A 27,812-nucleotide genomic window follows, 5' to 3' on the forward strand; every position below is an offset into this window, starting at 1 on the left:
AGACAGTTCGACTTCCAAAACATTCAACAACCGGGGCACAGAGGGCAGTCAGCAAAGTCAATGGAGAGAAAAGAAGAAAACACAGCAGAAGCCGTTTGACTTCTGAGGAACATTTGAAAACGGAAGCAATTACTTCTGGGTTTTGGGTGTTTAGATTCCGAAACGTTCGGCTTCCGAGATGCTCAAAAACCGAGGTACCACCGTATTTGAAATAAATAAACTGTATGAGTAATGTCTCTTGTGTTGGTGTACATTAAAAGTTTATATACAAGATGTCATAAGGTATTTTAATTTAAAAATATTTCGTATGCAAATAGGCTTATTGCAAGATGTATGTTTTGGTTAAATGATTATTTTTTTAGCTGAATCCTTGCTGAATCCTATGATTATTTCAATTTTATTGGTCCTTTCTGTTAAAATGATACACATTTTTGTTAATGCTGTGGGGCCTTTTAAAGTTTGACATACCGGTAGCTTAGGGCCTCCTCAGTCCTTAGCCTGGCCCTTGTTGTAATCCAGCAATGTTTAGGGGCCCACAGGTTCCCCAGCGCTGTGCTGAAGAGGTCTATTAAGGCACATGTTATGGACAAACTATAAACAGATGTGATACACAATTCATTTTATCTAATATGGGTGACTTGAGTCACTGTAGAACATGTTGCATAGTTTGTCTTCTGCATTTTTCAGAATGTTATCATTGATTTTATGCAGGTGGCTTGATGTGGGACTGGCAAAAGTGTTTGTTTGGTGTCTTAACACCACTGTGCAACTTGTTTGATTCTGTTTAGTTCTTTAAACAGAAATGCACTTCTCAGATGATATGGGGTGCGATAACTTTTTAAGGTTTCCTGTTGCAACCTCATTTGGGCTTCAGTTATTCCTGTAAAGTGTGTGTGTGTGTGTGTGTGTGTGTGTGTGTGTGTGTTTAAAAATAGTGACTCAGCCTGCCTGTCTCCTTGAATTGCGAGTATGCTTTTTACAGACTGATTCTCTTTGTCATAATGTCCACTGGCAAAGATCTTCTGTTTCCAATTAGATGCAAGGCCAGGATCTCCCACACCTTTTCTGTTTTGTCAAATCACTTCTCTTGTTCCAAGAATAGAGCTATCTTTCCTAGTTCAGTTGCAGAGCAGAAGGTGCTCTTTTGGAAGAGACTGTCATGCTTCAACTGAATAGTTACAGAACCTTGTAGCTGTCTAGTCAGTTAAAATTGGCATAATTCTTTCTCTTTCATTAGTATGTTAATTCTGTTTATAGTGTTAAAGTGCTGTATCAGTAGCTTCTGTATGTTCCTGTTAAGTATCAAAATTGGCATTGCTTATCATCTTTAAGACTGAGCAATGGATTAAAACATCCTTTTGTAGATTTGAATACATGCAGTGGCTCTTCAGGGAATGTTAGTCAACCCAGCTTCATAAATTTGTCCCAAACTAACCTTGGCTTGTTTTGAGAACATAGTACTGTATACTTTCACAGGCACTGGAATGTAATCAACAAGAATAAAGAGAGGTCAGGCGATGTCAGATGAGCAAACTGTATCTAATATAAACAGAACTGATATCCTAAAATGACAAGATTAGGGCAATAGGCTCAACAGTTGTGGATTATTGAATTTCCAGACTGAAACATGGGGCAGATTAGCATACTCAGAATAAATCCGAGTTTTTGTGTTAGAAGCTAAAAAGAAGACAATGCTACATTTAATAGGCAGGTAAAGAGGATCTTACAGAGTTCTGTGTTATCAATTTGATTTACCGGTACCTCTGGCGGGACTCAAGGTGTCGTACAGATAAAAGTAAGAACTGCTAAAATTCAACCTAAAAGTATGGATTTGCACATTCTTGCTGAAAAATATGTATGTTTGTGTGTGTGGAAGATCTCGCCCTGATAATCCCAGGTAGAAAAGGTCCGTGTATATTCTGAGCCCAGGGTTGCAGCTTACCTGGCATGGCCAAACAGACTTCAGTCTGCCCTGTGCTGCATAGATTCCCAGGATAGTGACACACATAGTATGTTTGGGGAGTGTTCATTTGTGGTATGTGGTTTACACCCACACTTTATTTTGGGGAGTAGTGAGCCTAATCTGCAACCCAAAGGGACGCAACTTGTCCTGGATGTGACAGATCTGGCTGTTCTCACATCATTGTGCATAGTGCAGTACATTTTGTCATTTTGTTTGCTGAAATTCTAAAATACCAGTATTGTATTGAGGATAACGCTAACCACCTTCAGCTTTAGACAGAGTTCGAAGTGGTTTGCAAACCACAGTTAACACTAACTATTATGAATTTAAACATATTTTCTGCAAATAACTTTTAAAATTGCAAGGGGGGGGGGGTTCATAGAGGGATGGCACCTGGAAGGGACAGAACAGCATCCATGTGTTTATTTCACCCAGGGTCTTAACAGGAGATCAGAAAATGTTACATCTGCCTTGGGCCTCATAAGGAAGATCTCACTTTTTAGGTGTTGTTGTTGTTGTTGTTGCTGCTGCTGCTGTTGTGTGCGTGTTATTGCTGAAGCATGCACTAGATTATCATTTGTCTTCAGTTTGAAATGCCAGGTCTTCAGAGGTTATATGGGAGTAAGTGGACAAGTGAATTACTCTGCTTACTTTCACTTGTACATTTATATCACACCTTTCCTCCAAGGAGTTCAGGGTGACATATATATTTCTCTCCCTCCTCATTTAATCCCCACAACTATGTTGAGAGTAGATTAGGTTAAGAATAGGTTAGGTTAAGAGACCATGACTGGTCCAAGGAGACCAAGTAAGCTTTGTGGTTGAGTGGGGATTTGAACCCTTCTCTCCCAGGTTCTAGTCCAGCACTCTAACCACCATGACACACTGATTCTTGCAATTACTTCACAAAGAGAGTTCAAATTCTTCACTATAAACAACTCCATATTCTGAGAATGACTTTGTTTAAAATGGGCATCTTAAAAGCTGTTTTTGGGCTACAGTTCCAATCATCCCTGACCACTGGTCCTGCTAGCTAGGGATGATGGAAGTTGTAGTCTAAAAACAGCTGGAGACGCAAGTTTGAGAAACTCTGATTTGTGTCCTCTCTCCTGATAATGGTCATCAACCAGAGTGGCCAAAGTAGTTTTGGTTCCATATCTCGGCCTGAAATCAGATTGAAATGGGTTTAGATAATCAACTTCTTCCAAGCATGTCTGCAGGTGGGCTGCGAGTACTGAAGAAAGTGCATGCTCTTTTTCAATTGTGCAGAGAAGTTTCTAATGCCATTTATCTTTATGTAAGTGGTGAGATGCTGTTGCTTATTCTTAGAATATGGCCTCTAAGCACTTATCATTGTGAATGTGACTTGGTTTTCTGACAGTCTGTAGAGGTGCAATCCTTAGGGCTAGAGCTGTTTATTTAAAAGAGAGCTTAGTTTTGACTGCAAATATTACCAAACCACAATTTTGAAAAAAAGCTATTCTAGCTTGAAATTGCTGTGGTTCATGTATCTTAGTAACTTCCCTCAAGCAGCAGCTGCATTCTGCATTTTGTGGTGAAGGCACATATCCATCAATAGCTCCTTTCTCTTGGCACAAGGCTGTAGGAAGTTGTCAATAGCTTATTCAGCACTTGTTCCTTTGCTTGTGAAAAGAGATTCTGTAACACTTTAGCAGTTCTTGAGACAAACAAATTGATTGCATTTTAGCTAAATATTATCTGCTTGTATACAAGACTGTTGTTAATGCATCTGCTTTACACTTCCATTTAATCAGTTGGACATAAAGGGATATAATTCTGGGTAGAATGTTCTTCCTATTGGATAGGTATCATTCTTCTGGATTTATTTTTTTTGCATCGTAGTCCCCCCCCCCCTTTCTTTTGAAAATGATAACCCAGTAACTCTGATAAACTAGGTCTTTTGTGTCTGATATATGTATGCTATTATAAAAATGAATCAATATATGTTTATTCAGCCCACTTAAAAAAAAACTATTCACAGTGAGTTGTGAATTTTTAGAAACTAAATTAAATAATCAGTATCGTTGTCCTTAGTCCTCCACTCAAAGGTAATATTTACTATTGAAAATCAGTCCAAAGAATTTCCTAACACCTCAAGCTGTACTCATTAATTTGTAGGGTGTTTAACATATATTTCCTTGTTAATGGAAGTTGTTTTGACAGCTACTTTGACAAGTGCTTGGATAAATGTTATGCCTTTACAAAAATATGGCTTCTGAGACTGTGGACCCACCAACCTGACTATCTTCTGCTGTTACTTGCTCTAGGCACTGCAAAAAAAAATCCTGAATGTGCTTGCTGAGGAGTTTAGCCTTGGAGAGCTACTAACACCACCACCCCTTCCACAAAAAAATTCAATTCTGAAACAACACCTTACATCAAGAAACTACCTGTGGTCCAGACGAGCATAACAAAAATGAGATACTTTTTATACATTTATTCTGACAAAATGATTGGTAGAGTGCAGCATTCAGTTCTTCCCCTGGTACAGAATTTCTGTGTACCATCTCTTTGCTTGCTCCAGCTTTCTTAATTTTTCATCCTAATATGGTATGGGTTTATTTACCTTGGAAGGACTTTCAAAATATGTGGAGAATCTTGGCTGATTAAACTGCATTCAGCTCATAGGACCAGTTTAGGGTGAAGGCTGGAAGGGACAGGACTGGTTTTGTGCAATTACTTTTCTGCTCCTCCTCCCAGACTTTAGTACTTATATTGGGGGGAGCTGGGGGGGGAGTTCATCATTCCCTTGAAGTAGTGGTTTTCACGTTGGGGCTTCCTGAAGCTTACTAATTGTCCCAAAGAACAGAAAGCTACTGCAAAAGTTGATTCTCATTGCCTTAAAGTTTATTACAACCAAAGGCTTCAATCTGGCTTTATAGTTCTCTGAAATACAGTGGTACCTCTGGTTACGAATTTAATTCGTTCCAGAGGTCCGTTCTTAACCTGAAACTGTTTTTAACCTGAGGTACCACTTTAGCTAATGGGGCCTCCCACTGCCAACGCACTGCCAACGCGTGATTTCTGTTCTCATCCTGAGGTAAAGTTCTAAACCCGAGATACTACTTCCAGGTTAGCGGAGTCTGTAACCCGAAGTGTTTGCAACCCGAAGTACCACTGTAGTGAAATAGGCAGTAAAAGCAACTGCTCCATGCATTTGTGTATCATTTCTGGTTTGTCTTGCAGAAGTGGGAAACATGAATGGGAACCTGTCTACCTGTGTGTTTTCAAGGCTTCATTGTGGAGTCATTCACTCTGGTGGAACCTAACTGGGAGCTCTTGGTGGTAGAAGAGTTGTTCCGTTCATTCAGCTACATATTGGTCCACTGACTGACTTGGTCTACCAACAACATACAGAGAGGAAGCGCTTGTATCAAAGCCAATTTTGTAACACTTTGGCTTGCAGCCTGACACATTTATTTGACTGGCACTAGGAACAATTGGAGTGACCCACAGTAACACAGTTCATCAAAGTTAAATGCAGGCTATTTTAAAAGGCTGTTGCCAACTTAGCACTTAGAAAATGAATAATTGAATAAATAAGTTTCACTCTTCTGAATGGAGCTCTTTCAAAAGAAGCGTCATCAATTAAAAATATCCTTTGAATAGCAAAAGGAAGCTTTGTGCTTAGCTGTTCTTAAAACTGTGGGGTGTTTATCATTCAGGCAGTAGGTAATCAGGACTAGATTTCTTATACTGAGAAATGGAAGTAATATTAGACACTTCTCTTGATCAAAAGAATAAGCAGCAGCTTTGGAAGTGTGCTGAAGCCCTTCATCATCTTTTCCCCATGTTCTTTACTTTTTACCCTGCCAGCCATCTTTAGAAGTTTGCATTGAGATTTTGTTGGTTTCTGCTAAACACACTTGAACAGGACACAAGAAAAGGTGTGAACCATCAACAGATCGGTGGAGCTATTTTAATAACTGCATCACTGGAAGGGCATAGCAGAAACTATGTCCACAAAGCATTATTAAGCGTGTCCTCCATAAAAGAGGGCACGTGTTGCGGTGCGACCTGGCCACCTGACCCGGTGTTGTGGGGGGGGGGTAATCTGGAATCAGCCACAACCCCTGATAGGTTGGTCCCGTGTTGCTGGCGTGCAATCTGACCAATGGGGTATCACGAAAGAGCAGCAACGTGGGACCTATTTAAGCCCATGTGAGGCTACTGAGCTTTTTCTTTGGGGCTTTTGCATCAGAACAGGGAACATCGGATCATGGACCGCTGTTGCTCAGAGAGACTTCAATCGTCATACGGTGATTGCTTCCCCTTTTTACCTTCCTTTCCCCTTAGACCCTGTTAACTTTCCTCCTTTCTTTTATCTTGCCCTTTCCCTCGCGAATTGCGCTCAATTTTACTTGGGGTTTTAACCCCTCCCCCAACTTGGGCCTGTGGGCCTTCCCGGTAAATTAGGTGTCCCTCATTAAATTCTCCCAGGTTGCGGGAGTTACTGGGGTGGATTTAACCGGGCGTTCCAATAGGTAGCGGTCGTTTGCCCCTTTTTTCCCTTTCCTCGCCGAGCGTTGGTGCCTTCAGCTTTCCAGTCCTTATGGGCTGGTTTGGGTGGTTGTGCCGCTATCCCGGCGGGAGTGGGGGTGGAGCGGGCAAAAAAGCTTTGTCTTCGAGCCCATTTTTCTGTTTCTGCATACTAGGCTTTGATTAGTCTGTGCAGCGCATTTGGGTGGGAACTGCCATTTTGGGCTTGGGGACACCTTCTTCTAGGCCGCTACTAAGCTGCCATTTTGTTTTGGCGCGAATTCTGGTTTCCGGTGGGCGCCATTTTGGTTAGTTCAAGCCCTAATTATTTTAAGTTGATTACCCTAAATTGGGTTAGCTGTTGAGGCCTTGAGCCATGCTGGTTAAGCACATTCCAGCTATGGGTCAGCAAGGAGCGAAGGGCCATGAGGAGGGCATCTCAGCCTCCGCCCTCTCCTTCCCAGCCAGCGATTCCTCGGGATACGTTGGATTGGACTGTTTAATGTGGCGGTTTTTGGAGCAGCCAGCTTCCCAGCTGGGCCCTTCAGCCGCTCTACTTCTCGGCAAGGTTCCTCGCTTTCTTCTGTTTCTCCTTCTGTGCAGGTATGCTCACCGCCAACTATGGAAGCGGGACCTATTTAAGCCCATGTGAGGCTACTGAGCTTCCTCTTTGGGGTTTTTGCATTGGAACACTCGCCCACCTCTCCCTATATTTAGGGCTTGCACTTGATCTTGTTATGCCATCTTGCTGGTGCCATTTGGGCTGCGTAGCAAATACCCACAACTTGTAAGTTGCAGATAGGCTCTGGTTCAGGTAATAGGCATGGCACATGATGTGGCCACGCCTATGCAAATGAAGGATATTCCGGTAGAGGAATCCAGGGACTCACTGGATTGGCGTTCCCCAAAAAGGGATCTGGCCTGCACCCGAGTCCAGGGGACATCAGGGCAGCTGATTGGTGCTCCTCCCAGCAGCTGTCCCTGGTGTTCATCCTTGGCTGTCCTACGAACATGGTTCTGGAAAAGCACTGCCTGCAAGGGTGCAGGGAGATAGTTGAACCAGAACCTATGCAACCATCCACTTGGTTGTAATCAATAAAGTTGTGGCCTAAATTTCTGCCAAAAACCAAACCAAATATCTGACTCTTGTGTGAATTTATTTGGGGAAAGGTAAAAGGTCTAAACACGCAACACTAAGTAAGTTTCCTCTGGCACCAGGAAGCTGAAGGAATGTTACCTTGGATTCTCTTTTTAATTGTACTGATATCTAAATAGAGCCTAAAATAAAATAAGAATGGAATGATTTTGTCAAACTTGGTAGAAAATGGAAAGTATGTTTCCCTTATGAAAAATTAAAATTAATTAATATCCAACACAATTTGCATCTCGACTCTTTAGTTAATGTACTTAAGATGATGCTTTCGGCTACTGTGAAAGTAGAAAATTTAATGGCAGTTCAATGTGAGACAGGGCCTTTTCTGTAGCAGCACCCATGTTATGGAATTCCCTCCTAGGAAGTGGTGAGACAAGCCATGTCCATGATTGTATTTAGGGAGGCAGTGAATTTATATCTATTCTCTGGTTCTTAATACATGGTTAAAGGCAGCAACAATTAAAACTAAATCTCAGTGCTAGTCTCACCACATTTTGGAAGTTAGGTTTTGTTTTTCTAGATATATTGGTTTGCAGGGCTTGAAAACAATATAAATATGGGACACTTCCGGCGGCGACGCCATCGCCGGGTGGTCGAAGGCTGCTTCGGGTCCGAAGCGCCTTGTCCATCCCGGGGGTTAGGAGCCGCGCTACCGCAGCGCGCGGCTCCGGTTGGGGTGCGGGAAGAGCGTCCCGCACCCTGGGCTCCCCGGCTGCGCCCGCGGAGGCTCTGAACCCTTCCCTTGCCCCCCCTGTAAAGGGGGAGTGGGGGTGAAGGGCAAACGGAGCCGGGCTTCGGGGACATGCCCCAACCGGGATGCAAATGCGGCGACAGAGCCCGCGGTGAGCGTCCAAGTTCTACCTGTGAAGAATGGAGCTAAAAGAACCCGGTGGTCGTGAGTAAAGAATTTGATTAGAAATTGTGCTTTTGGAACGATCCGGGGGGAAGGAGAATGGCAGCCTGCCCTCCCTCCCTTCGAGCTCAAGAATCTAACCAGTTTGACCGATTGCTGCTACAGAACTGGTTACAATGTATTTAAAATTGACACAGGAGACTGGCAAACGTTTCTTTTGGGAAGTTAACTAGAGGAAAATATCTCCTTTTAAAGTTGCGGTATTTGCGCTCCAGTTCAGGAAAATGGCGACGAACAAAGAGGGGAGTAGAAATATGATACCCACTTCCTCCTCCTCTGCCAGTATGCTGGGTTTCGTCCTTGAACTGGCACTGAACTCTGGACTAACGGACGAACAGAGACTCACTGCCTTGAAGGTGGAATTGCTTTATAGAAAAGTCAAAGTCTTGTGTGGGGGTCTGAAATGGAACCAATTGCCCACAGAGGAGGCTTACAAAACTTTTGATACTTTGGAAGAAAGCCTTGCCAAAGAGTTGAGAGGATGGATGCAAAGATGGAGTGAAATGAATGAGCTACTTCGGAGAAGAAATTCGCTTTTTGGGGGTGGCAGCCCCAAGGCGACGTCAAGATTTCGTATATCCAGTCCCCGAGGTGTGAGCTCGGGGGCCAGGGACAGAGAATTAAGGTATTTACAAGAAGAAAAGGAATGTTACAAAGAACCGAAGAAGCTGAGAGATGATGAGATGGACACCTCTGAACTCGCGGCAAGGAGAGGTTTGGACTGTGCCTGGATCTGTGGACGCTTGGAGAGGGAAGAGATATGGAAGTTCAGTGCTGATGCCATTAGGAGAAGAATAATGGACAGAGGGGGTGTGGGGTGAAGCATTAAGTAAAATTTTATGCAGCCTGATATGGTAAATTGAAATCGGAGGGTGAATACTGTCAACAACTTTTTGTTATATTTCTTATTTGAACACGAAAGGAGATATTTCAAGTTTTTATGTTACTAGCAGCAACCTTAAGGATAGAGGAGATAGATTAGATGTGAATGATTTGAGAAGATTTATGAGGTGGAGTATAAGCAAAGTGAATTTAAGTGGATTAAGTTTATGGATTTAGAAGATTAAATGGTGAGGTATTATTATGATGATGCATTTTTAGCAACTGTTGAAGATATAATTGAATGTAATTATACAATTGTAGTTAATGTTTTTTTTTTTTGTAGGAGAAATGGTTATAAAATAGACTAAGGATACAAACTCGAAGGTGAAAAGGCAGGGGAAGTCAAAAGTCAAGATATGGAATTAGAAATTTTTTTTTTTCTTTCTAGAAAGATGCAATAAGAAAGCTTGACATTGTTTGTATTTGTTTTATTTGTTCTGCATTTGTTTATTGTAGGTGTGGGTGTGGGTATATGTTTGTTATAGAAAAATGCCAATAAATTCTTATAAAAAAAAAAAATGAAAACAATATAAATATGTTTTTATAAAATAAAAAAAACCTGGAATAGTAGGAGGTACGGGATGGAGCACTTGTCTTGGACACTCTTCTTCATTGCAGTACGTTGGTGTGTTGCTTCCCCTTCCCCTAAAATGTGGGTGGGATGAAGGTACTAATAGGAAACATTTGAAATACTACCACTGTAATATGTTCAAGGAAAATGGAAGGTTCTCTTTAAAGTTGTCAAGGTGATGTTTGTCCTACTTTATTTCTCCTCACTGAAGCAAGTTTAACTGTTGCAGATTGTATGAATAATTGAACAAGGATACCTCACTCGTTACCCGAAGTAATATTCTGCTCACTTGCTGCTCAGAGCTGTGCTTCACTCTTTATTATGGCGCAGGCCTTCTTATATGTTTGTGATGTTTCATTCCCCAGTGTGAGTGCTGGCTTTAGCTTCAATTCCCTCCATGATTTAAATAAAACGTTCAGAAATCAACATTAGTATTGAAACAAACATCTGCCTGCCCCCCTTTCCTCCCGCCTCCAAAAAACCACAGACCTAGAAGAGATGTTTCCTCACAAGTCTGGATTTGCTGTCTTTACAGATATTAAACATGAGGGGTTTGCCACATAGTATTCTGTAAGGGGAGACTCCAAAAGAAATGAAAACAGAGCTCTGTGTATCTGTTTTGCTGTTTCTAGCGGAAGACATTTAATTTGCCTTCTAAAGCCAGCCTCGAAAATGATGCAATTCAGCTGAAGTAGATTTATGGTGCCTTTTCCTCTGGAAATCAATACAGCTTGGAGGGGCTGTCATGGGAACCGGCTGACTGAGATGCAGCTGTGTTCAAATATAAACTTCTGTACCGCAAACCCAAAGTAATGACTCTTGGTTTTTGTTTTTTAGTCAGCACTTTAGCTCTGAGACATTATGGGGTAAGCTTTAATTGACTGCTTTGTTTCCATTAGGAAGTTATTGAAACTTTGCTATAGCAAATTCAGCAAGTTGATGTGATGTTTTAAAAGCCATTGGTATTCTTACTTGCCCTTGTGTATTTTGTGGTTTGTAAGGACATGGAAATGTGTTGTGGGACAAGGTGGCATTTGTATACTGCAAGAGATGGAACCACTTCTCTCTCTAGTTTTAGAAGTTTTGTAGTTGCTTGGCCTATAAACAAGGGCTCAGATAAAGCAATTTCTTCTTACTGATTGTAGGGATCAGCCTTCTTCATACTGAGTACATCAGGGACATGTTTGCTGATGTCATCAGCAAGTTCTATTTTATACTGCTGGAAACTGGGGGTTTTCAAATCATATTTGTCGCAATACTGCGATCTTTCAATTTTTAAAATATAATTGATAGTGCCATTGCCTTCAGAAGCTCAGGGTGATGGTGATGATCTGGGAGAGGGAATTCTCTTCCCTGAGTTGCACTTGGCACCTTCATCATATGCTGAAGAACTACCTTCTTACTCTGACACTTGGAATGAGTACTTATAGGGCTTGTCCTATTTTTGTGGCCATAATTTGTTTGAAGCTATTTTTCTTGTGTTTTAAATTGATGTGACCCACCCTGGGACCTTAGGGTAAAGAACATATAATAAATCAAAATTATTGTTATTGTTGCTACTATTTACAGCAACAATGGTGATGTTTACACCACAGATCTGCTTTCTCAAATGCCCCAGGTAAGATACAAATTCCATCTAGACTTAAAGGGATACCCAGCAGCAACCACCTTCTGTCTTCATTTCACAGATGCTCCAAAACTGGTCATAGAAAGAGCCATCTAAGAAATGTCGTCTTAAGACAGGTTTAGTCAGATATTGTTGGACTACAACTCCCATCAGCTCCAGCCAGTAGGGGTTTCATGGTATTTGGAGTTACAGGTAGGTAGCTGTGTTGGTCTGCCATAGTCAAAACAAAATAAAATAAAAAATTCCTTCCAGTAGCACCTTAGAGACCAACTAAGTTTGTTCTTGGTATGAGCTTTCGTGTTTCGTGTTGGTATGAGCTCATACCAAGAACAAACTTAGTTGGTCTCTAAGGTGCTACTGGAAGGAATTTTTTTATTTTATTATGGTATTTGGAGTTCAGCAACATCTGGAGAGCACCATGTTAGCTGTCCCTGAGAAAACTGAAGAGCTGGAACAGAATTTGTACAGGCCTGGGAAAGCATCCATGACACAAGAGAGTGCATCAGCTTTAGTATACCAAAAAGTACAACAATAACCTGAAGCAAATCTTCTGAAAACAATGTTTGTCACAACTCGGCAAGCCTGCTCCCCCCCCCCCCGCCCTTCGAATGGAATATAGAAGTATACCCCATGTCATGGACTGCTGTTAAGATCAATATTCTGTTTTGATTTAAAACTTACAAAATGTTGGGTTGTAGCCGAAGGTTCTGTTCCTCCCAAAAGAAGGAGTTTTCCTCTCATGGAAGAATGGGCTCTTTGGATCCAGCCCATTAACAGCTGGATTTGGGTACATAATAAACAAGGAACTGGCCACATCAAGTCATAATTTTGTATTTGGAACAAAAAGCTGGATATAATTGCTTCAGAATCAAGTGTCATAATTTAAAAGCTTAAAATCTGATTTAAACATACGGTATTAAAGGAGGAAAAAACTTTATATAAAAATGAAATCTGAATTTAGTACCAACCACCATCTACATTTTAGGGCCTGGTATTCTGTTGCTTTCTCACTCTTCTTATAAAGAAAAACAACAATGCAATTTTAAAGTAGAGAACTGCCTAGCAGTTTGCTGGTTTGAAGAAGGAAGCAGCAGCATGGGCAATTTTATGTATTGCTGAAAGATTTGAAGATTTTTTTCTGATGTGAAAATAACAAGCTTAGTATTTGTGACCTAGATCAGTGTTTTTCAACCTTTTTTGGGCAAAGGCACACTTGTTTCATGAAAAAAATCACGAGGCACACCACCATTAGAAAATGTTAAAAAATTTAACTCTGTGCCTATATTGACTATATATAACAGTGGTGGCGAACCTTTTAGAGACCGAGTGCCCAAACTGTAAACCAAAAACCACTTATTTATCACAAAGTGCTCAAACTTGTTGAGCTTTTTTGGGGGGAGCTGCCGACCAAAGTTTTGGAGTTTTTTGGGGGGGTGCACAAAAGTTGCTTTGCTTTTGGGGGGGCGCCCCAAAGCTGCTGAGCTTTTTTTGGGGGGGAAGGGAGTCGATGTTGCAGGGTGCAACGTTACCGTGAGCTGCATCGAGCGGATTGGAAAGATCTGGGGGGGGGGGGGAGAAGATTGCCACCGATTGTGCTTTGTGTGTGTTTGTGTTTTCTGACCGAGGGGTGGAGGAGAGCCCGTCTTGTGAATCAGACCGAGGAAAAAGTGTGAGCTTTGTGGCGGGCAAGGAGGAAGCAGGAGTGATGAGAGAGCAAAGGCGAAAACTAGAGGAAGGCGCTGTTGCTGCGGGGCTCTGCCGGGAGGACCGTCGCCTTCGCGACTCACACTCCTGCGCTCGGGAAGGGCTCGAGGAGCCTCAAGTGTCCGCCCCTCCCTGGCGTCTTCTTAGGCAGCCGGGACTATGGAGACTTTGAATGGCACCAGCCTCGGCGAGCCTCTGAAGTTGCCGCAGAGCCTGCACCACTCCTTCGCCGAGAAGAAGGGGCTCCACCGAGCTCCTTCCCCAGCCAAACCTTTCCTCAAAGACCTCCACGCCCGGGCAGCTTCTGCCAAGCCCCCGCCGGTGCCCCCCCAATTCCCCAGCCTCTCCAGCAAGCCGCAGTCCCCGCAGGCGGGAGCCCACCCGCAGGGGCGTCGCTATGGGGGGCGGTACGCTGCCGGCCCTTTGCTGGTGGCGCTCGAAGAAGGCGAGGCAGGCTGAGGGGCGACGCCTGGCCCCGGGGGCAGAGCGGGCGCTGGCTGCGGCTGCTCGCGTTTCCAATCGCTGGAGCCGGTGCTGGATTCCGCATCGCTGCTGGCGGCCTGAGCCAGCCTCTGCTCGTCGGAGAGCGGCTCGGACGGGCAGTCGGACAGGTCGGAGCTGCTGTCCATGTGGCTGATCCTGGCGCCGGATCCGCTGCCCAGCCCAGCGGCCGGTGCCAGGGAACCCGGCGGGGCCAAGGAGGCGCATCGCTTGCCCTTCCTGCCTTTGCTTGGCTCGCCACCGGGCTGCCTCCCGCCGGCCTTGGCGCCTGCTTGATCCGGGGCCCGGGCTGCCTTCTTGCTCGAGAGGGTGGATTTGGCGCTGCTCGCCTTGCCAGGCGCGCCGGCAGCGAGGCAAGCCGCCGCTGCCTTCGCACCCTGGGCGCAGCTCCGCCGGGAGAGGCGGCTCTGCGTGGCCAGCAGCCCCAGCGAGTGCAGGCAGGCAACAGTGGACGCAAGCCTGGGGAAAAAACAACAACAGCAGCACAGATGGGCCGATGGTGCGCGTGCTAGCAGTGAGGGCTCTGCGTGCCAAATCTGGCACGCGTGCCATAGGTTCGCCACCACTGATATATAAAGTAATTTTTCAATTTTTGCCACGGCACACCAGGCAACATCTCGCGGCACACTAGTGTGCCGCGGAACAGTGGTTGAAAAACACTGACCTAGATTACTATTTCTTTGTTGCAGTTATGAGTGACTGCACTTATGAGTGGGGTGTTTTTTTTGTTTGTTTTGTTTTTAAAGCAGCTCATTGGCAAATGTAGCCACAGGCTGCAAAGGGTTCAGTCAAGAAATCAATGCTCTTTTTCCATCTGAGTGCCTTGAAGACTATGTAAATTAAATGTACTTAACCATAAAACCTGTCTACATTGCTAGAGGTACAGTTGGCAGTTACAAACTACCACCAACTCCATTTTGGGAAATGGATCGATTTATATATTTGAAAACAGTCATAGCTAGAGTTCCTTGGAATTTCTCATAGTGACTTTCTAATAAATAAGTAACTTGAACTAATAAGGTTTTATTCCTTATGAAATAAATCATATGGCTAATTATCTTCCCATTTTGCATCTTTGTTAGGCCGGCATTCTAAAGTATGAGAGCAAATACCTTAACATGCATATGACCGTATTTATCATAAATTTAAATATCAAGAAAAATGCTCCAGGTTTCAGCTACTTAGATTTCCAGATGATGGAAGACTTGACTGAAAGGCACATAAGTGCTGCTTTCCAGAATTGTACGGAGTGCATTTGAATAATGATGGTGATGTTATTATTATGTGCATGAGTTTGAAAAGAACTAAATAGGTTGCATTGTTTAAATGGGCTAATTGGATTTATGGGAAATAGGATGAACTGAGATGTTTACTGTTTATAATAAAATACTTAAACCAGTACATTTTGTTTGCTGAGTCCCAGTTTGTATTCAGGTAGCTCCAGGTTGCTAGCCTGCTGAATGTTTCAGACAGTTCACATATGTAAAGGTACCATGCTGTGATTGTACTGATTTGTAAGAATGGATGAAGCATATTTTAAACTATTGCAGGTAGCAGGATATGATTATCCTCCATATTGCCCAGGAACTTGTATGATAGTCTGGAACAATTGCCACTGTGCAGTGAAATTGAGCATGCATATGAGTGTAACATTGTCCCAAAAGTCTTTCATAGTCCAATACACTTTCAAAGAGGGAAACTTGTTAAACATGAAGAAATAAGGTAAAATAAAGTAGAATTAAGGGTTTGGGTATGGAGACATAACTCAGCTGGTGGACTGCAGCTGGAAAATAAATCTGTCACATGCCTGTTACTGATAGCCACAACTACTGGGGCCGGGGAGGCTGGTTTTGTTCCATTGGCTTTATTCTAGAGAGACCCAAAGGGGACCCTTGTCTGTGTTGTTCTACCAGGTTGTGTTTCTTTGTAGCGTGTGGCAAAAGAGACAAAACATGCAACTTTTTTCCTTTTATAGACAAAAGATTCTACCGAATGAATTCCATGGCCTTCTAACAAGTATCTTCTAACAGTATATATGAGTGTCTAATGAGAAAGGAAGGTGATTATTAGTGCTTTTGAAAATGGCATTTTGTTCCCTTGCCTTCACAACAGGCTTCTGGGAGTGCTGCTCTCGCTTCTACTTCCTGGAAGCTTCTACCCCTCTGTTTATTGTGATGTAGGTGTGTCAGAACCAAGAGCTCAAAGATTTGCCTGAGGTAGAAATTGCAAAGGTTGCTGAAGAGAGCGCTAACAAGATTCCAAAATGCCCTTGTGGCATATGTTTAGGTATCTTACAAAGGGGTGCAGGATGCTATTTAACATAAGGGATAAAATCCAGAAGTAGTACTCCTCTCTTAATGCAAAGTAGCATTCTGAAATCCAGAAGAGCTTAACTCTTACTGTTCTAGTTGTGCAACACTGATATTCTAAATAAAGCAGGGGAGGCTGGTTCTTTGGGTAACTGGGGCACGGATGACCAACCTCTGTCATCCTCAGTCAGTCTGCAGTCTTCCAAGCAATTGTGGGTGGCTCTGCATGTCATTGAAGAATTGATGCTTTTGAATTATGGTGCTGGAGGAGACTCTTGAGAGTCTCATGGACTGCAAGAAGATCAAACCTATCCATTCTCAAAGAAATCAGCCCTGAGTGCTCACTAGAAGCACAGATCCTGAAGTTGAGGCTCCAGTACTTTGGCCACCTCATGAGAAGAGAAGACTCCCTAGAAAAGACCCTGATGTTGGGAAAGATGGAGGGCACAAGGAGAAGGGGACGACAGAGGATGAGATGGTTGGACAGTGTTTTCGAAGCTACTAACATGAGTTTGTCCAAACTGCGAGAGGCAGTGAAGGATAGGCGTGCCTGGCGTGCTCTGGTCCATGGGGTCACGAAGAGTCAGACATGACTGAACGACTGAACAACAACAGCTGCATGTCATTGTCTCTGTCTCCGCCTGCTGCTTTTCTCCCTGCTTTCCATGCTAGCAGTCCCAATAAACAGCCCCCACCACAGGACATAATATAACATCAGCAGTTAATCCCACTTGTTTATTTTTTGTTTGCAAGCAAGCCCTTAATATCTCGTCCATGTTTCTTATACAGCTTCCTGTATAAAAGGGGACTGCAAATGCTCTTCTCAATTTTTTTAGGAAGTGAAACTCTCTTAGGTTGCAATCCTATGGATGCTTAGTTGAGAGTCAGCTTCGCTGAACTTATGGGCTCTTACCTCTGAGTAAAATTTTTTAGCAACAGTCTGGGAATCTTCACTTCTGGAAGAGTAATTATATTAATCTGTAAAAAATAAAAAATAAAATTCCTTCCAGTAGCACCTTAAAGACCAACTAAGTTTGTTATTGGTATGAGCTTTTGTGTGCATGCACATGAAAGCTCATACCAATAACAAACTTAGTTGGTCTTTAAGGTGCTACTGGAAGGAATTTGTTATTTTGTTTCGACTACGGCAGACCAACACTGCTACCTACCTGTATTAATCTGTGCCAGAAAAAGCAACAAAAGCTTGCAGCACCTTAGTTTTAAGGTATTAAAAGCCATTTTTTAGTCTAGAAAGATACAATGAGAGTTTCCATTAATTTATAGAATGAGGAATAAATTTATGAATGGAGACTAGATATGTTGGCTGTGTTTTCATTAATGGCATTTTCTCAATGCAATCAAGATGCACACTTTTGCTCTCCTTTCATTTTAAACTTGTTAAAGTTTTCTGCAAAATGTGAACGTGGGCAGCAAGACATTCCATCTTTTTACATTCCTTTTTTTTATAAGAATTTATTGACATTTTCATAACAAAACATAAACCCACACCCACGCCTACATATATAAAACAAATACAGACATAATCACGATTCTTCTTCTTGTACACATATAAGAAAATATTCTAATTCCGAATCTTGACGGTTGACTTCCCCTGCCTCCTCTCCTTCGGTTTTAGATCCATATCTACTTTAATAACATCATCTCTCTAAAAAATTAAATTCATTTAAAAAGATTCAAATCTAGACAATAATATTAATCCCTAATAGTTAGTAACAAATCTTTACATCTTAACAAATTATTCTTGTATCAAATCTATACGAAATTCTTCTATCTCTTAACTGCTGCTAATAACATAAAATTCAAAATACCCCTTTTCTTATTGAAACATACAATAAAACTTCATGTCTTAACCCTCCGATTTCAGATTACCATAACAGACCATTTATATTCTACACTTAGTACACTTCACCCTATTCCCCCCTCTATCCATTGTCCATTTCCATCTTTCACCGGAACCACTGCTCCAAATGTCCTCTTTTCTTGTACGTCCACAGAACCAGACACAGTCCCCAACAGTCCTTGCATCGAGCTTCAGGATACACTGTTCATCTTCCATCGGCTTCTCCCATTCAACGCTGTATTCTTCTTCTATTTGAAAATGTCTCAATTTCTTGCCCTTCGCTCCCGAGCTCTCACCTCGGGGGCTGGATATATCATTTCTCACCGTCCCCAGGCTGCCACCACCGAGGAACGCTTCTTTTTCCGGGAGTCGCCATGCCGTCTCTCTCAGTTTTTCAATCATCTCCTTCAGCTCTTTGCCAAGGCTTTCTTCCATAGTATCAAATATCTGAAAGGTCTCCTCTGTGGGAAGTAGATGTTTCTTCATACCCCCACTCAAAACCTTCAATTTCTGATTAAGCAGTTCCAGTTTCAATATAATAATCCTTTCTTCATCAGTTAGTCCAGAGTTCAAAACAATTTCAAAGACAAAGCCCAACATGGTGAGGACGGGCATAGGTATCAAATTTCAGTTTCTATTTCAATGTTATCCATCTTATAACAGTAATTTTCCACTTCGGTTCAGAGTTTTCGCAGCCATTTTCTCTGAAACCGGGGCGCAAAGACCAAAACTTTCAAAAGGAATATTCTCCATCCTCTTCCTCCCCAAAGGGAGATCTATAAAGTCTCACTCATAAAAAAATCTTAACAATGTAGCCATCCAGTAGCAACAGTATCACAGACCGTTATTTTCTTGCCACCGAAGGGTTAAAGGCAGGCTTCCTTTCTTTAAAGCCTCCCGGGTCGTTAAGTCTTTAAGCTCAACAGTTAATTCAATCAATTACTCACGACCTCCGGGCTTCTTTTCCTTTCATCTCTCAGGGAGAACGTCTTCGCTCATCAAGCCCAGTTCTCGCCGCTTTTCCGCCCGGTTGGGGCATTTCCCCTAATGGCCCGGCTCCGCGCTCCCTTCACCCCCACTCCCCCTTTACAGGGAGAATGAGGGAAGGGTGCGTAGCCTAGCGGGCCCGCCGGGGAGCCCGAGGCGCGGGACGCTCTTCCCGCGCCTCACCGGAGCCCCGCGTAGCGGTGGCGGGGCTCCAACCCCCGGGCTGGACTGGGTCGCCTCGCTGCCGAGGCAACCCAGCGACCGCCCGTGATGGCGACCTCGCCGGAAGTCCATCTTTTTACATTCCAATTAAATTCCTAGGCATGCTCAGTTTGGGAGATTTGTTTATTGAATTTGAATGTTTGAGCAACATGTCAGCCTTGTATGTTAAATTTTCTTCTTCTTCACCAGTTCAGTAAAATAATTTGCAGATATGTCAATAAAACCTTTTATCAACTAATTTGGATTAATGTTGGAAAAGCTTTAATTATGTTGGTTATTGCACAGGAATTGCAAACTTAATTTATGCTGCCATGGTATGTCTGATGCAACAGAAAGATAAAAGTCATAATCCAATGCAGAAGGAAAGTATCTCATAACTTGCATTATTAATAATAAGAAATCAGGGGGGAAATGCAGTACAGTTTCGCAGATGTCTTCTGAAAAGTATACTCATTTGAGTTCAGTGGAATTTATTCCCACAGTAAGTGTCCATAGGTGTTAAACTTGACATGAATTTAGCACACATAACATCTGGATGTTAAATTCATGGCTACATATTAAATAAATCTGGGCCATTATGCTAAAACTTCAGAGCTGGATAATGGGCCTTTCCTGAATTCATATAATGTGCAAAGATGGATGTACATGTTGATGGCAACATACTAGAGTTTGTCAAATAGTGGCTTGTCAGTGAATGACCTGTAATTTAACTTCACTCAATTTATTGCCATATTCAAGCAATTCAGAAATGTTTTTGTCTAAATACAAAATCCCACAAAGGCCTGTTTTCACCCTAACAATTACTGGTGGTTTCCACTGATTATGTATACAAAAAGATTTGTTGGGAAGGGCTTGATCTTGTTTCATTTACAGAAGGAAAGACTAGCCTAAATAGCATAGATTTTGTGAATCTCCAGATGAAGCATGTTCATAATTTGAAAATCATTAGAGAATGTGGGTGTCAAATAAAATACAGTTATGGACCTAACAAGTTCAATCTGTTTTTGTTTTTGTTTTTAAGTGTGCTTAAGTACTACTGGGGTAAATTGGGACAGATACGGTTGATGTCTATGTTTCATTCAGTGGCTTTAAGCACATGCATTTTTAGCAGAGTTTAAAAATACTTCGCAATATATAATATATAGCTGCATATACAGTTTAAAGTTTTTATTCCTGGGTTGAATTAGTGTATTCATTATTCAGATGGTAATTTTCACTACCAACCAGATTGGGTCAAGAGAGGGAAAGAAAATGAGAACCGGGAGGCTATCTTCAAGCCCAACCTCTAGCATTGATTTGTTTTGCTGGCTTTCCCTTAATTGTAGGTCATTGAAATAAGCATTATTATTTTGCCCTGTTTTAGCAATTTGACCACCCTAAATCAGGATTCCATAAATTTTATCTTGGCTAGTCATTATTTGTGCTCGCCATCATAGCCACTGCCTGCTTTACTCTATAGGTCGCTTGGCATATGCAATTACTGTAGAGGATGGGGCAGATAATTCACTTAATTTCACATTGCTGAAATGGGGTGTGTCTTGTCATGCTCCCCATATCAAGTAACCTAAACCCCAGCCACATACCTGCCTGCCAGGCTAACTACCCCACTCCTTTCTCAGTACATGGCACCACCTGAATGGCAGCGGGAGCAGGCCTGGTGTGGAAGAACAGGAGCAGCAGTGGCCCAGATCCACTCCCAACTTTCCTGGTTCTCCTGGCTGCTGAGACTTGATATTGTTGCACATCTTACACTTGTTCCTCTCAATATGCCATCAAGAAAGTTGTTAGTGGGCATCCTCTGCCGATCCTAGTATGTACCTACTGCACACAAAATGAGGTTCTTTGCATGCAACAGAAAACTTAGAAGAGGACCAAGCTGGTCTGTTGTGCCCAACACAGAGTGCTTCTTTCTTCCAGAGGTCCCTGCCAAGTGCAGATAATTCATGGAAAGGAATCTTTGTACTGGGCAGGGATGCTCACTGATAGAGAGGAACATTTGCTTCTGGGGAACTAGTGGGGGTATGTAGATACCTGAATTGTTTTTGGAAACACAGATATAGAGTCACAATTCAGCAAAACACTCAAGCATATTCTTTACAAGTTTCAGCAGCTCCACTATAACTTTGCTTTGAGAAGCCATGTGCCAAATGTTTATATGCATCCTCATTACACTAGCACAATAAACCAGAATTGATATTACTCATCCTTCTCTACTGCCAGTCTGTGGTATGTCAAGGAAAATGATCATATTTCATGCAAATGCAATGATTTTGCATATAAAAAATGAAACACTATATTGTAGCATAACTTATGAAGGAAACTGGCTTTGAAATTGATTAATGCTGCTTCGTGGTTTCAGATCTCATGGGGGAGTATTGAAATAAGCTGAATGTGTGAATTTGATTTTTTGCATTTAAAGAAATAGCACATGTACACGCACACTCATACATATACAATTAGACATTCCTAGAATACCTGCTTTTGGGGGGGGTTTATTTTCTTGATCATGTGCCGTTTTTCATAGTACTGTGCTAGCAAACTGCTATAATTAGATTAACAGCCTGCTAAACAGCAGTGACAGTATCCAAGTCTCAGAGAGCATGTGCTAGATTCTGCATGCGCCTTTCTCCCATTGGCTGCTGGCGTTTGCTGCTTGCCAATTTGATAGGTTTCCACAGTAATCTTTATGCTGCATTAGAGACATAGATACAGAGGTACAGTGTTCATGCAACGGTGGAGGAACTCTGCCTCTTCTGTGTAGAATAAAAGGAAAGCCTACAGACGATAGAGGCATTGCTCTTTGTTATAAACCCATCAGCATTTAACAACTGCTGGCTGCAAGCAGAGGTCAGTGAAGGAGTTTCAGTTAATGGTAATTACTTTCAGGTCTTTATCCCCCCACCCCCATAAAACACATCCATGCATGAAATGAATACAGTTAATCATGTCATCTGTTTAATTTGATCTTGCTTTCATTAATATTGTGTGTACTCCGGCTAGATGGTCATCACATTATAAAACACATCATTATACTAAGAATTTAGCAGGGAAGTATAATGTGTACTGCATGAAGAAATAGCTCTCATATGAAATCTGGAGCGTGGCATGTACCTTTTTTGTTATTCTAAGAGCAGTGTTGGCGTTTATTTGAAGGGGGGGTGGCTGAACATTTGAATGACTTTTGCCTTTCATGGAGACGGAGATATTTCGAAGTAACGAGCAGATAACAGGGAATAATGCCAGGATGTATGCTTTAATGGTGCAATAACTGCCTGCCGATTTATGCATAGGGAAAGGAATTCGGATTAATATGCTCCATTGTCTGTCTGTCACCTTACGTTGTTTGGGTGAATTCTTTGTTTGATCCTTTGAATTTTTTAAGTAGCCTTTCGAAAACAACCACTATAGTGCAGTGAATTCATCTCTGCACACTCATTGTTCCCAAAGGCCAAACAGTGAGATCTAGCTTGTGTGTGTGTGTGTGTGTGTGTGTGTGTTTAAAGACCTTGCCCTGAATGTAGTGAAAGAGGTATATATTGCTGCAGTGATATATCTAACAAGCTTGGGTGGTTTTTTTGTTTTTGTTTTGGGGGGGAGAGCTGTTCAGGAAAAAAACATTTCCGAAATTTGATTCATCTTGTATTGTCCTGTTTTTTCATTTGGGATTTGTGTGGTGACTGATCCAAACTTATTCAAAACTATGCTGATTGTGAGGGTACATCTCACTTGATTTATTAAAAGAGCAGCTAAAGAGAGCTCTATCTCAATGTAATCTCAGAGAGCGCTGTGACTTACTCTGTTCAAATCTCACTCAAATTCATGGGACCTTGCACATGATGACGATGGTTTCAGTGGGTTTCTGCAGGAAAGGTTCTTTGAGGATGTTCCCTTGGTTTGTTTTGACTGCTGATAGCCACATAAATGTGCATTAGGTCACCAGTTGTCCAGCTGGCACTTCGCCACCATGCGTCTGGGTAACAGGAGATTTGCCTCAAGTGAGCACAAGCTATGGACTTTCACCACTTTGCTTTCACTTCTTATCTCTCCCACTAATCTCTGATACCCCCCCCCCTTCAGTGAAGTTTTGCACTGCGCTGCAAAGCAAAACTAGGTGAGTCATAGCTATCGGTCTTTTGCCCATAAAAGCAGATTTTTGTTGTCATTTGTTGTCAGCTTTGTGCATTTTACATTTGAACACAGAGAGGATGGAAAGCAAACACAAGAAAGTAGTTGTTCATCAGATATTTTACTGAGTTTAACCTTCAGCCTAGATTGTTTTAATATGGTGTATAATGTTGATAGTTTGTTTTGTTCTATTTGTAGAACAAGAGTTAAACTAGTGGTTATGACTGACATCCCAAATTTGGTCCATTACACTTTTGAATCTGAGCCCAGCTATGAACTGGTCGGTGGCTTTTGGCAACCCTCTCAACCTCAACCTTCCTTTCCCAGCTTTAAAATATTAATAATACTCATCATATTACAGGATTAAATTGATAATATATGCAAAGAACCTTGACCATGAAGGTGGGGGTGGAACTGTAGATTTTTATTTTTATTTAATTTACTTGTTTATTGCCTTAAAGAAACCTCAATACCAGTGTTTTCTGAACTCTGTATTCCCAGAAATTATAGAATAGTCTTTTTGCATAGCAACAGTTAAGTCTAGGACAATGATGGATAGAGAGAGTGGGTGTGCACATACAACCTGTGTGTTGCTGTCTGCTAGCCCCTCTCTGTGCTATATTGCCACTTATAATTGTCCTGTGTTTTCTTTTTCAAAAGAGACCTACTGCCTCCTGTAATTATCTATGTGGGTGGAAAATAAAATGTTGCAGTCTTTTTATGGCATGGAACTTGATGCTGCCAGTGCCTTGCAGATGTTGACAGCGGCTCATGTGACAGTTCTAGACAGTTTTAATTCAAAATGAGAAGTACCTGTCTTTTCTGTGCCAGCAACTATATAGGGTAAGCTCTAGTTTTCTGAAAATAATGAATGTAACTCCTTAATTTGTGGCAGGTTTTATATGCATCTCTTAATAACCATTTCATGCATGTGGTATCTTCCATACTGAAAGCTGTTTCTGACACAGTAACCCTGTCAGCCTTTCCCAACCTGGTGCCCTCCAGAAGATGTTATTGGACTACAGTTCCCATCTGTCAGGAGTGCATGCTGGATCCAGGCCCTGGGACCAGCAGGGCTTGGCAGGACTAGGGCCTATTCGGCTTGTTCTAGGGAGGCAGGGCGCGGCTGCACAGGTGAGGCTGCTTAGTAACTCACTGCACCTGATGGCAGGAGCCAGCAGGGATATAAGGTCAGCTTTTTCCCTCAGCTCTTTGCCACAGCAACGCATTCCCTGCCTCGCTGCGTGCCTCCTTGCCTCTTGGACTGTGACTTCGTGCCTTGACCCTCGGACTGAGACTTGTACCGCATGCTTCCCAGACCCTGGACCCCAGCTCCTCGGACCCTCTGTCCTATCCACTTGCCTCTGGTCCTGACATTCTTTGCTGCCAGCCTGGACCGTGACACCATCGGCTTCAGCCAGTATGGGAAATGGTCATAAAATGATGGGCAGTGTAGTCCAACAATATCTGGAAGACATCAGGTTGGAGAAAACTGATCTAGTTCCTTATACATACTGTGCAAGCAAGATGACATGAAAGCTTGCTGGTTTCTAACAATGTTAAAGAATGGAAGGAAGAAGGTGTACCTATGATACACCCTCATTTTGTTGTGATAATAGAATTGTAGAGTTTGAAGGTCTAGTCCAACCCCTGCTGTGCATTGTTCTCAACTAAATCATACAGGACAGGTGGCCATCCAACCTGTGCTTAAAAAACTACAAGGAGAGTCTGCCACTGTCGAACAGCTCTTGTCAGAAAGTTCTTCCTGATGTTTATCTGACAAATACATGTTTCTGAGTTTTTCTGACCATCTTTCAATCATTTGTGCCTGATTTGTTTCCTAACAGCTTCCCCATAATTTATTTATTTTTAATGCAAGTAAGGAAAAGCAATGTCAAAAGCAGTCTAGTAATGCATATGGTATCTGTCCTGCTTTTCATGTTAAGAGACCTTGTAAACATAAGAACGAATGTGATATTGCATCACGTTAAGATATTGCTGACAAATAAGCTGGTTTATGTTTTGCAAGGGTGTACTTCCTTCTGAAACATGGTTCAATAATTAACACACAAATATTAGTTAATTTTTATTGTAAAATGAATTTGCTACTTATTTCATTAAATTGCATATTAAACCAGGATGTTCCAGCATATCTGTTGGAAAGCATATTTTTGTACCATACTGTTGTTAAACAAATGTTTATGCACTACCATTGTGCAGTTCGTCAGACTTTGTGGAGAGCTTCCCAAGATGAACTGCTTCAGTATTCCCAGACAAAAACATAGAGGTTATATATATCACAGTGCTCAACCAGGGTCTGGCTAAAAAAAGCAAGGGAATAACAGGACCACGTGCTGAAACTGCCTTTCTCAATATGTTACCCTCCATATGTTGTTGGACTCCTAACTCCCATCAGCCACAGCATAGCCAATGGTCAGAGACAGTGGGAGCTATAAACAGCATTCAGAGGGTAGCAGGCTGGGCAATCTAAGAGAAAGAGGGATACAAGATTTGTTTGTTTTTTCTTATCATGCTGGGTCGTCTTCCATTTTTCCCCAGAAGCTCCCTCTGTGTGACAGTAGTACTATTCCAAGGAAAGAACACTACTGCCACCATTGTAGCAAAATACAGGGATCAGTAAGAAAGAAAGGCAAATGGGCTGAGTAGGTTTTGTTACCCCTTTGGTTCTAAGCCACCCACAAATTCAGACAAAAGTTCTTAAGGGCTAGGATGGAGGTTCTCCTTAAACATCAGCGCCAATCTCCAGTGAACACATATAGCACTGAAAAAAGCATAATTGTTTCATACACAGTCTGCATTCATTGTAGATCCCATGGGATGCTTTCTCCCAAAGGATTGTGCCAACAATCTACCCTCAGATGTTTGGGACCACTCTTAAGGGACTGCACATTTCTATCTTAACCAGGTTCCTCGGAAACTTCTTTGTGAGATAACCGATGAATAGTTAGATACCAAACAAAAGAATACCAGTAAACACCAGTATACATTAGAACAAACAGTTTCATAATGAATGTGACAATATGGTTTTATAAAATGTGTGAGGAAGAACTCTGGATACTGGCCAACCAACATTACTACAAAAATAAACAACCACTTAACATACTAGGAGAATGTCAGGTGTAGCTGTGTTCATAGATTACGTGGACTCTTGCTCCTAGACTCTCTGCTTTATCACAGTATTTTAAAAGTTCAGAAATCATGGCCACTCTGTGCGTGAGGATGTTACACACAGTGAATTATGTATTGGGGGCTTTTTCTATATCCATCAGTCAGATAACATTTCCCCCCCACTCATGTTCCTCAGTCATTTGTATCAATGTACAAATAGGGCTTCAATTGCCAGCAATCTATATGGGACGACCGCCTTTCCTGGAATGAAAAAAAAGGAACTATAGTTATTACAAATGGAGGACCTCCTATTAGGCCCAGCAATATGAACCATTAGGCTGACAAGCATCAGGGGCAGGGCCTTTTTAGTAGTGGCCCCACATTTTTTGGAAATCCCTCCCCAAGGGCGTCACTGATGCTATTCTTTAAAAGAACTTTGGAATATCTATTTTTTCATTTCCAGGCTGTAACTAATTTTGGAAATTTTAACTGCTGCTGGCTTTTAATTTTAACATTGTACTTTATAGTATGGGGTCATGAAGAGTTGGACACAACTAAACGACTACCGTAAACAATAACAACTTTATAGTATTCTTGTAGCTTGATGTAAAATATATGTTTACATATGTTAAAATGTTTTGGCAAGCCACCTTGGGAGGGCAGGGTGTATGCTTTAAATAAGTAAATACAGCAAGGTGAAACCATATTTTGACCAAGAGTTATAAAGAAGTATTTTTTTTTCTTTTACCTGGTTAAACATCAGTTTTCCCAGCTGATAGAAATCCACTTCAACTTCATAATACACTCATAAAAAATTCATAACTCCTACTTTATCAGAGAAATCTGATTTTCCTTGGATATATAAATATTGCCTTTGACAAGAGAATGTCCTCCTGACAGGCAGTGAAAATGTGCTGTAAAACTTTAATATTTCAAGGCAGGCAATCAAACCAGTTGCAAAGAGACTACAGTAAAAACTTCCACATATGGCTAGTTTCACTCAGGAAGAAGTTGGATTTTTAAGGGAATGCATGATATGAAATAATTTGCTCACACTTTGTTTTAGCAGACAAAACATTCACCCATAGCTAAAACTGCTTGATTTCTGCTCCGTTTTACCAATTGACAAGCCACCTATTATCAAGCTATTAATCCAGCAGATATGAGAAAATGTAGCAATCAACTCTTATTTTCCAAATATCTTGGTCTGCCTGTTACAACTCCGATAATTTTTGTTGTTGAAATGGTGCTTGTATCATTATCTCTCAATATGAAAATATGATACACTAGCCGACAGTATTATTATCTCATAAAAGTGCAGGGACATGTTATCTTTCAAAGACATTAATTTGCATTTAAAATGGT

The 27,812-nt window shown here is 41.9% G+C and overlaps 1 protein-coding gene across 3 annotated transcripts in view; it reads left to right on the plus strand.

Annotated features, from left to right (window-relative positions):
* FAM110B (family with sequence similarity 110 member B) overlaps positions 1 to 27,812 on the plus strand; it is a 75,039-nt gene that overhangs the window by 22,263 nt on the left and 24,964 nt on the right. The window contains exon 1 of one of the 3 annotated variants that reach the window (XM_033155274.1): positions 21,898 to 22,040. The exons of 1 other annotated variant lie outside the window; for it this stretch is intronic. The gene's annotated coding sequence lies outside the window, so the exon portion shown is untranslated. Of the gene's footprint in view, positions 1 to 21,897; positions 22,066 to 27,812 lie in introns of those variants that run through there. One more of the 3 variants, XM_033155273.1, reaches the window with a different exon arrangement.

This window comes from Lacerta agilis, chromosome 7, assembly GCF_009819535.1.
Source record: "Lacerta agilis isolate rLacAgi1 chromosome 7, rLacAgi1.pri, whole genome shotgun sequence".
NCBI lineage: Eukaryota > Metazoa > Chordata > Lepidosauria > Squamata > Lacertidae > Lacerta > Lacerta agilis.